The sequence below is a fragment of the Marmota marmota genome, unplaced genomic scaffold (assembly GCF_001458135.2).
Source record: "Marmota marmota marmota unplaced genomic scaffold, marMar, whole genome shotgun sequence".
Lineage (NCBI taxonomy): Eukaryota > Metazoa > Chordata > Mammalia > Rodentia > Sciuridae > Marmota > Marmota marmota.
Genome location: NW_026000108.1, coordinates 27420723 through 27432503, shown reverse-complemented (window position 1 = coordinate 27432503; position 11781 = coordinate 27420723). Strand labels below are relative to the sequence as shown.

General features: G+C 37.0%; 1 pseudogene; it reads right to left on the bottom strand.

Annotated features, from left to right (window-relative positions):
• Positions 1-1495: 1495 nt before the first annotated feature.
• Positions 1496-3136, bottom strand: LOC107138937 (annotated as a pseudogene).
• Positions 3137-11781: the final 8645 nt, after the last annotated feature.

The window sequence follows — 11781 nt, the reverse complement described above, 5'->3', positions numbered from 1 at the left end:
TGATGTGATTTAATGCATGAAAATAAATTCCTAAAGAGTGACCTTCTCATGAATTTCTTTGATAGGGGCCTTTCCCATTTAAGAACATTGGTCATTGCTTTTTATTTTTATTTATTTATTTATCTTTCTTGTGAATAAAGCATTTATTTTTATTTTATACAGAACTCCCTGAAGTCTGCTTCATGACTTGATAGTCACCCAGGGGTTTACAGTGCGTCCATCTCAACAGCATGGTGCTGGGGTTTAGGCATCCACACAAACACAGGCAGAAGTTTTGAGGAAAGAACTGGGCACAGCAAGAGTGTATTCAATCCTTTCTCAAAGAAAAGGAAGAAAAGCATTTTGAGTTACTGAAAACCTGTGCACATGGGGGTTCTAAAACAAATATTGTATTGCAAGCTCTTGGGAATGGGACAGGAAAAGACACTGACAAATAAGGGAACATTTTCTTGTGGCAGGGGATGAAGAAGAAGGTTTACTACTCTTTTGAATGTCCCCAAACCTAAGATCTGATATTAGAAGGAGATCATATCCAATCTTGAATAATTTCTCTGTTCAAAAAGAAATGCTAGTATTCCTGGAACCAGACCAAAAAGGAACTGGTCATTCCTGAGCCTGTGTTCTATACCCCACAGTGTATTAACACAGGAGAAAAAAAGGTCAATGTAATGGCTTATGTTCTGTGGAAGTAAAAAGCTTAATTCACATTAAGCACTTATAAAGCCAAATGACTGGAAAAGACCACAGATCTGACAAACCTGCTGAAAGTGGTCTCTGGTAGGAAACAAGAAGAGAAGGTTGAGAACATCTTCCATTTGAGGCATAGCAAGTATAGAAAGTCTAGAAGGACTTAAAGTAGTGGGAAACAGAACACTACCAGACCTTAACTTTAATGGGATAATTTTTTTTAAAAAAAGAAATATTGGTTATCAGTTGCAACAAATGTCATTCCTTTTTATGGTCACTTGGCGGCATTAAAAAAATTGCCAAAGAATCATGTCTAGCTAACCAATAGATCTTGCTAGGAAGTGTTTGTTTATGCCTATGTATACTCCTAAGAGGGCCATGAGGCTTGGCATAGCAGACAATCCAACAGGATTCCTGTGGAAACAGAAGGGTCAGAGTCCTGGCTTGCTGACCCAGAGGGTTGGGCAGCATAAAAGCAAAGTCCAGAAAGATTGCAGATTCTTTGCAATCTTCTTTGACTCAGGGAAGAAGAGTCAGATTCTCATTCTAGAGAAGGTAGTGTGCTGACCCTCACCCATACTACATGTATTAGTCCTGGTTATCCTCTAGTTGATGGGCAACTCATACCAAGAAAGGAAGGAGGCTGGATAGGGAAGAAGAGGTCACTTTTCATGTTTTAAAGTATTAATTTATATTTTAACTTCAAAAGTATTTTCAGTGACTCAGATACAATTTAATCCTAAATCTTTAAAGGCCCTCTGAAACAAAACAAAATAACACTTTTGTTTAAGCTTCCTCATCTCTAGTTTTACCATGACTTAGAGTCCACAAACTTCATCAAACCATCCGTGCTCATGGACTTGGGCCCTTCTAAAGGAAAGCCTAGGACTTGGCTTCAATTGAGCTGTGCCAGTACACCCAGTGCCCATGGCACTCCAAAGAGGACCTTGTAGTAATTTATCTCTGTCATGTCTTAATACTGGAGCAGCACCCCACTGTGAGCATCTACTTTATTTAGGCCAAGATTCTTGGCCTTTTCCTATTCCAAGAGGATATTGGGCACAATCTTGTATAGCTGGGCAACAATTTTGAACATAAGATGGATCATTCAGCAGGTATTTCAGAGCAAACTCTCGCTGACAGGAATACTGTGGATCTGTCTTCCTTAGTACTGCATGGCCATAGCCTGGGACAACCTATCCTGAATGGAGTTTGTTCCAGATGTAGTCTCTTAACTTTTCATCTGATACATCTTTGCCAATTTCCTTCTGTAGTTGTGTTAGCCAGTGGAGTACTTCCTGATTTGCCAGTATTCGCCCTGCCAGCCCATTCATGGCTGCTGCAAAGAACAGGTAAGGGTCTGAAAGGGCACTACCACCAAGTGGACAGTATGGGCACTCACATTGCCACCTTCATGGTCACTGTGGGTGGTAAGGTATAAATGCATGAACTCAGTGAACTGAGTGAAAGGAAAGTGAGGAACCAGGAGTCGGGCTTGGCGAATAAGAAATGAATGATGGAGAACAGGCAGAGCTACACACAAGAGTTTGTCAGAACTGACAAATCAAGGCACATCACTCCATAGATGGAGAGAGGCAAAACAGGCTTGGGGTTCTGGACTTTTATGGGGCAGGCTCAGGGATTTGAGCCAGGTAGGTCCTAATGCTGGTGGTTAAGGGTGGGGTTTGTATGAGGGAGTGGTGAAAATTTTTCTTAGAAAGGCCCTTGGGCTGGAAAGCGAAATTTTTCTTAAAATGGTGGCTGTCACTTACGATGGCCATCAGATGCAAGGACCTTACACTGAGTATAGCCTAACATGTTGGTTAAATTGTGGGACCAGTCCAGCTTAGAGCCAATGGCCCCAGTACTGCTGTCCTCCCAGCAGAGAGTTCGGTAGATCTTTGTAGCAATACAAGGTAGTTTTGCAATAAGATTCATACAATTTCCATATATTAACGTCTAGTACAATATTTCTTTTGGGAAAGTTGTCCAGCATGGTGACCACATGAGAAGGAAGACCTGCTCTCTTTGTCCACTCGTTTGAAAACCAAAATACCTGTTCCTCTGTTGAGATCTGTTCAGTTACCAGCAGCCAAAATTAACCAGAGGAAGGGGTTCTTCCCCACCCTTAGCCTTAGGCAGAAATTTCTGTCATTCAGGGACACTATGGCCTCTTAAACAAATGTTCTCATTGGGATCAAGAACTGGTGTTTCATAAGAAGTCCTTCATGCCTCTCATGCCACCATACATCATGTCTACAGTGATTTGGCCCACCGGTCTGGCCATGTTGCTGCCTGAATGCCTTAGTTCTAGACTGCTCTTTAGGTATCATCAGATTGGCCATTATGTCTTTCAAATTCGTGGAAGAAATACTGGCACGCTAGGCAGCAAGAAAAAGGATGTGTTCCTGGCTCCCAAGAGCTGTGTGGCTGTAGTGAGTAAAGTCATGGCAGACCACTCTAGGATCTGGTGGGGAAGGAAGCAGGTGAGAGAGATGCAGCAGAAATGGAGCCGAGGATGCACCAGAGGTTGTGCCAACTGGTGGACAATGTTGAAAGGCCACTGTTCTTTATTGCCTATTTTGTCTTGGATCATTCATCCCCAGGCGGAGCTCCTGATTCTCTAACTCTGGTACAAAGCTCTCAAAGACAGAGGTGTCATTCATTCCCATTTTAGTTCTAGACTTACTCAAATGCTTCAAGCAAGACTGGTAAATATTTTAAAGGGAAGAGAGGATAGGCAAAGGGATGTGAAAAGTTGCTATCTGTTTAAAATTGTTGACTACTTAGATCATTATAGAATAATGAGTGCTTCCGAGTATTCCAATGTTGTTACTTAAGCTGTAAAGAAACCTCAAAGATCTACTTAAAAGAATTTTTAAACTTTTTTCCTCTAGAAACAATGAAATATGTTAGTGGCTGACATTTTAAATTTAGGAATAAATGTGAATTAGAAGACAATCATTTCATTGGAAATTATATAGATAAAAATATGTGAAGATAAATTGATCATATAGTAGCATTAGTACCTGGGATAGTACTACCTCTTACTTAATATTTAAAATAAAAATAAACAAATAAAATAAAAATAAACAAAACCATTAGGAATAGATTCCATCAAATAAATCATATAAATTTTATATGTATAGTAAATTTTCAGATAAAGGTATATTTATGGCAGAAAGTTATAATAGAAAAGAAATAGAATTTGAATTCAGACATAATTAGATTTTATCTATAGACTTACTTACTAGTACTTTAAGGTATTTAAAGTGCTTAAAAATATGGGAACCTCCAAAATGATTTGAATCTCTTTTCAGAAACTAATTTGATCAAGTCAACTCCACTTCGGGCTTAGAGTATATGTCTCATCCTGCCTTGTGCCATGGTCTATTTGTTTATTGAGCAGCTAGGATGGTGCAGTCAACATGCTGAATATGTGAGATACAAATAATGGGACTAAAAAGTTCCTGTCATCATAGAATGTACAGTCCAGGACAAGAATGGCATTGGAGTTATCAGCTTTAATCTGGATAGTTTTTATTGATTGGAGACATATTTCATTTCCTCTAGTATTTCTAAATGTTTCTAATTTCAGAATTTTATTTATCTTTGATGAATCACATTGGATTTTTTTGGCTTAGGGGTGTATGACTGTGAGCATTAAATTTGGCATGATATATGAAAAATATTATATAAAAATCTTTGGAAGTATATTCACTTTTGTAAAAGTAAAGTGGATTTGAAATATCTCTTTGGCTACTTCCCTAATGATGTTTATACAGTATGAATCAGAATTTTTTTATATTGTATAGCTAATCTTAATCATTATATTGTTGATAAAAATTTATAAAAACATGACAGGCATAGATAAAAATGGGAAATTTCCTTATGAAATTGAATGAGTCAATTTATTCATCTTTGAACTGGAGTAGAGTAACAATTGTCTTGAAGAATGGTTTTAGGCTTAAAAGAACACTTATACCTAATTGATAATGTGCGTCACATTTAGTAAGTGCTAAATACTATTAATTTCCTTCCTCTTCTCTTTGTTTTTCACTCTTATTCACCAATTCTTTGAATAACTGTTATACATGCTGCACTATGTAAGAATCAAAAAACTAGCCCAAAGACTAGTAAGTGGGTTGATGAATTGAAAACAAGTTATTAGGAAAACATAATAAATAGAAATGCTGCAATATGTTAATTAGTTGTGCCTGTTCAGAAGGTCTTCCAAGAACAGAAATCTCTATATTGAAATCTAGGACATTCAAGCTGGGCCAAGGAAAACAACTAAGGTGGTTATAATAATATGTTAGCAAAAACACGTCAGGACTTTTTGTAGCATTTTTATGCCTTGTCCTTTTCTTCAAAAAATGAAGGAAAAGCAGTGAAACCAACAATGAATCTTTTCGTTTAATTTCTCTCTTGTATATTTTTTTTCTTTTTTACTCTTAATACAAATATTCTATTACACACACAATAGGAAATGCTTACAAAATTCATGTTTCTTTAATATTCTTGCATTTTCCAATTTTCCCTTTCAGTTATATATGGCTATGTCCTCAAATTTTAGCCAAAGATATGTTAATGGTAGTTGAATGTCTTCTCTCAAACAATGGGCTACACCAACATTCTGGGTTTTCCTAATGACTACTATTGCTGCATTAAACAAAACAAAACAAACCCCTAAGAATTTAGGAGCTTAAAAGAACCACAACTTTTTGGGTCAGGATTTGAGAAAAGATTGATTTAGCAGTACTTGAGTATGAGCTTTTAAAAAAGTTGTGTGAAGGCTAGGCATGGTGGACGTATGTCTGTAATCCCAGCTTCTTTAGAGACTGAGGAGGGAGGATCTTAAGTTGGAGGCCAGCTTGGGTAACTGTGTGAGACTGTCTCAAGAAAAGAAAAGAAAGTCATATGAACAATCATATGAAGACTTGCTTGGCTGATGTTGTATGAAATTCACTTGGCTAGTTGCTGATGCTGCCTTTCATCTACAAGTTTTGCATAGAATTGAGACTAAAATATCTGAATGATTCTTCCTTGATAAGGTGGTCTTAGAGTACTCAAAGTTTTATTTATTTATACTTGTTTACCCCCAGCTTTACTAAGATATATTTGACAAACAAATTGTACAAATTTATGGTATACAACACGGTGCTTTATACTTTATATACACATAGTCATATTGTGAAATGAGTAAATCAAGCTAATTAGGATATATATCACCTTGCGTTAAGTAATGTGTGTGTGTTATTATAACTGTAATACCATGCTATACAACATATCTCTAGATCTTAATCATCCCAAGTGAAACCATGCATACTTAGTCCAAAACTTCATTTCTTCCTCTCTCCACCTCTCTCCACCCAGTGTATTATTACATTATTTTTAGATTCTCCATATAAGTGTGATCACATAGTGTTTGTCTTTCTGTGTCTGTCTTATTGGTCTTAGCATAATATCCTGCAGATTTATCCATATTGTTGAAAGTATTATGATTTCATTCTTTCTTTAAGGCTGAAAAAATGTTCTGTGGTGTGTGTGTGTGTGTGTGTGTGTGTGTGTTCTTTATCACCTTTCTTTAAACACTCAGGATGTTTCCATTTCCTGACTATTGTGGATAATGTTGCAGTGGACCTAGGAATGCAGAAATCTCTGTAACTCTGACTTCATTTCCTTTGGCTATATATACACCCAGAAGTGGGGTTTATGGTTCAAATAGTTGTTGTATTTTAAAATTTCTGAAGAACTTCTATACTGTTTTCCAAAATGGTTGTGCTAATTTACACTCCCTTCAACAGTATATTATGGTTCTCTTTTTTTCCCATCTCTCCAAACTTGCCATCTTTAGCCTATTAATAGCCATTCCAACAGATATAAAATGATATATCCCATGGTTTCAGTGTACTTCCTTGATGATTGGTAAGGTTGAGCATTTATCATGTATCTCCTGGCCACTTGTATGCTTACTTTTGAGAAATGTTTATTCAGATCCTCTGCCCATTTTTAGGTTGGGTTATTGTTTTCTTCTATTGAGCTGTTAAATTTCCTTGTAAAATTTGGATAGTAAACCCTGTTTTAGTCCATTGGTGTGACTATAACAGAAAATCACAGACTGAGTAAATAATGATGAAAAGAAATTTCATGGTTCACAGTTCTGGAGGCTGAGAAACACATGATGGCATCTAGCAAGTTCTTGCTACATAATTCCATGACAGCAGGGCAAAGAGAAGAGGGAAAGAAGGCAAGTGGGCCTGAATCATCCTATGAACATGAACCCACTTCCCCCAGAACAAAACCACTCCTATAATAGCAGTACTCATCCATAATGGGGCCACTGCCTCCATGATCTAAACATCTCTTGTTAATCCCCACTTACCAATATTGCCACATTAGGGATCAAGTTTCCAGCACATAAACCCTGGAGTACCCAGTGAAGCCCTTAAGTCCCCTTATGAGATGCATGGTTTTCAGATATGGTCTTCCATTCTGAAGGTCATATCATCACTCTGGTGATTGTTTTCTTTTGTGCTGTGCAGAACTTTTTCATTGTATGAATAATAATAATAATAATAATAATAATAATAATAATAATAATATCATTATATTATTATTATTATTATTTTGCTTTTTTTGCCTGTGCTTTGGGAAACATATCCAACAATCATTGTCCAAATAAATGTAATGAAGATATTCTCCTATTTTTTTTCAGAACTTTTATAGTTTCAGGTTTCGGATTTAAATCTTTTTCATTTCCTATTGGCTTTTTTGTTTGGTGTGAGGCAAGTTTGCAATTTATTTTCTGCATATGAATTTACACTTTCCTAGCTCCAGTTCTGAAGAGATTGCCCTTCCCCATTGTGTGTCTTTAGCATCTTCCTAGGTTCCTTCCCCTTGACTGAACACTTGTTTTGTTTCTCACTAAACCTGTTCCTCCAAATCTATAAATTTATTATCTACTCAAGTAAAAATTGCTTTTATTTTGATGTGTTTAAAATTTCTTGGTTTATAGAACTATCAAATAATCTAAGCTTTTATACAACTTTCACATCTTTTATTATTTTCTCTTCCTTTGAGTCATCTGCACATTGTGTTCAGGATGACTTTGAAAGTATTATTTAGAATAAGCAAAAGATTCCTTTGGCTTAGGTCCTTGAAAAGTACTACATGAAAGAGGAACTACTCATTCATTCTTATAGCATAAAGAAGACATAAATCATTATGTGTGCAAGACAATCGACTTTTTTAATTATATTTTTTATGGCAGCTAGTCTCTTCAAACACACACACACACAAACACACACAAATGGACAAGTATATACATATATATGGTTGTATGTATGTACAAATATATATGTATCCTTTACTTCTTTCCCAAGAAATATTGTTTTATACCACTTTTTATGATACATAGTTTTGGGTTTATAAACAATACACATTAATAAATCCAGGTTGAGGAATATAACCTATATAAAGTGTATTGAAGCAAATGTAGCTTTTTAAAATTATATAATATTTAAAATAACTTCAATTTTACTGCTAATAAAACACATTGAACATTAATGATAATAAGTAAATTCAAAGAGTTACTTATTTGTTTCTATTCTTAGAGCAACACAGTCTTATTTGTTGCAAAATGTAATTACAGATGCACTATGTTTAAATGACTGGAAATAAAACACACAGTGTGTCTACTTAACATAGGACTATAACATTATGTTTTGATTCATCATAAAAATTTTTCATATTTCACAGTTTGGACTTTTTAACTAGTTATATGTCTTTAGAAATGAGTTACATTAAATAATGTTAAAATGTAAGTTTATGTTGCAAATTTTACTTTAAAAACAAGTTATTTTTAAATTCCAGCTCTTTATCAACTGAGGAAGTATCAGTTAACCTTAAGCTGAGTGAGTTGGAAAAACTCACTAATCACTTAGAGATGTTCCTCTGTTGGAATAATAAGGATATCATTTATGTCCTCCAATAATTTTTTTTTTTTGTGGAATTGCAATCATTAATGCAAAATACCAGCCTACAATGTAGACTAAGTAATTATGAGTTACTTTTATTATAGTTCAAAATTAGTTAATATTTACTGAGAATCTTCTATTATTTCAAACTCCTTTGCATATATTATAATAGGCTCTTTAGGTCACAGGATGACTAAAGAGTTAAAAAGACATTTTAACCATTATTAATATATAAGCCAAATTTCAGGGACCTAGCATTACTTTCAAAGTTGGTAAAAGCATGATTAAAACACAATTTCCACATAAAATTCTTGCTCATTTTGATAATTTAGATTGGCTTACACCTTTGAAAGTATTCTTTTCTTTTGAGAGCTCTGAATAAAAATCTGCTAATCCCATAATAAAATGATTCCTTCTCTGTGGAGTGGTTGGATAGTAAACTATAGTAGCTATCCCTAAACATAGATATTTTTAATTGCATATATTTACATGTATATTTTATAGTAGTTTGTACTCACTCTGGGTCAGGAGCTTTGTTTTATTCTCCCACATGTACTTCAAGAATTAAGTGATCAATAACTGTTTATTATTTAGACTTCTGAAATAAGAATGCAATTGCTAAGAGGGAGAGAGAATTATTAGGAAGAATCCATTCATTCTATCCATTCTTAGGAAGTTTTAAGATACTGTAACTTAATGACTTCACTAAATATTTAGGCATATTCTATAATTATTTTGTAGTTCATATTTGCATAAAAATTTGGACAGTCTTATAATAAACCTTAATTAAAAATTGATAATTATAATCATTAAATTCTTAATTGTTTGCTGAGCAACAGTGATGATAATACTCTCTTATGTATTATGGATAAGTAAAAACTTTGGTAAATAAATGAAACCTCAGGAATTATTCTACTCAGCTGAAAATCCCCACAATTATATATTAGGGAAAAATGAAGGGATCATTATGGAGCACATGAAGTTTTTCCAAGTTCTCTGTAGCATCAGAAACTACCAGGGAATCACAGATATTTTGGTACTTCCCTAACTCTCCACTCCCACTTTTCTCCTCATTTAGTCCTTTGTGGAGAACCATGACAGTAAATGGGAGAGTAGTGTCTGAGGCTGGGATCAATTATGACTTCATGGCTGTGGCATGCTTGCGCCTGAGGAAGTTTCCTATGTGAAGGTTCAGGAGGCCTAATTGCTATGGTAGGTAATGCCCTCTATAAGGAGGCTCTGTGCTAGAGTCTTATCAGCCTCGACCTTGATCTCAGGCACCTAGCTCCTGGGAATAAAGGAACTCTTTTGCTAGACAACCACAATATTTTATGGGCTCCGGGGCTCCTGAACCTGCCCACATAAGAGTAACTTTAAACAATGAGAGCTACACAAATCTCCTAACATTACACATTGCAACTGTAGAATGTAACTGAGGAATAAGCTGTACAATGTTTCTAACTATAATTTTCATGACTACAAAGAATAATGTTTGCATAGTCTTCAATCTAATTAATGAGACATAAATAAATAAAGATTGCTGGCATGATTCTTGAGACCTGCTTCTGCATCAGAGAGCAGCACTCTAATCCCAGCTGTTATCTTCAAAATCTGCATACATAGTTTTTATTTTTCTCTCACATCGCCCCTCCCACGAACCTTCTAGTATGGCCGTTCTGTTCACAGCAGTCCCTCACCCAGAAGTAGCCATTTACCTGGTTATATTAGGCATTACTTGTCTACAAAAGACTAAGCTGATCAATCTAAAGACAAATTATATTGTTTTTGTGGGAAGTATATTTTCCTCTGTTTATTTATTTATTTATTTATTTTCCATTAAAAGGGAGTAATATCTAAGACTGAAAAATGCATACATGTTTTAAATGAAACTCTTCAAGTTTCTCTATCAAATTAAGCTGGTAACTACTGTCCCCAGCAGCCATCAGATGCCTGGTCTCAAGAAGACCAATCAGGGATGGACCTGCATGGATCCATTCAGTTGGCCTTGAAGTCAGATCAGAGTCAGTCCTTCAATGAAACCACCACAATGTGTCCCTATGTTTTTATCTCTAACCACTGGATTGAGCCATTTGGGGTTGCAATACAACTGGAAACTTTATCCAGGCCAACTAAACCCTGCCTCTAGTGTGAGAAAACTAAACCTGCATTTAAAACCATATTATTTACATTCACTTGAATGAGCACTCTTCATCTTCTTCTTACTTATTTGACTAATATCCTTATGATCTTTCTTCATTAAAGGAACTATGAGGTGTGGAGGAAGGAAGATGGCGGTGAGGGGAGTGCATTGCCCCCGTGTGCTGCTTCACTGTGTGGGAGTATGACAAGTCAGGACGGCTAAAGGCTATCTTGTTAGGAATTTCCAGCAATAGTGGGGTGCTCCGGAACCTGGAGGAAGGATTTCCATCGCACGAGGATCGGCTACGGGGACTCAAACGCGAGAGGTTTGTTGCATGGAGGGTAACACTGCTTATTCAGCAAATCGCCCCGCGGCTAGAGTCTGCAGCGCGCTCTGGGAAACGAGGAGATAGCGATGCAGGGATACAGCGCTGCAGTTTCTGCCAGCCGTGCAAGCACCGTACTCGGGGCTGAATTCTGGGTTTGAGACGGGGGAAGGAAGCGGTCCATCTCGGTTCTCCACACCGGTCAGACCACAGAGGAGGCCAGCAGCCACCATGTTGGAAAGCTGACGTCACCATCCCTGTTTTCGACTGACCACAGCTCATTCAGCCATAGAACAGGTAATTTCAGGCTGCCATTCGCCTGCAGCTTGCAGACAGATTGCTAGGGTTCAGTGCCTGGGGGCTTCTTAGAACCTGATCTTATCGGAGCGAACACCGAGTGTGGGGCAGCCGAGTTCCGGCTCCCGGAACTGCCCTGGCCCAGGGCTGGGGAGCCTGCGGAGGCTGCTTCTTGGACCCTGCTCCTATCAGAGCATACACCAAGCACTAAGCGGCCGAATTCTGGCTCCCGAAACTGAGCCCGCGGGGACTGCTTCTTGGAGCCTACTCTTATAGGAGCTTACACATAGCACGGAGCAGCCGAGTTCCGGCTCCCGGAACTGCCCTGGCCCAGGGCTAGGAGCCCATGGAAA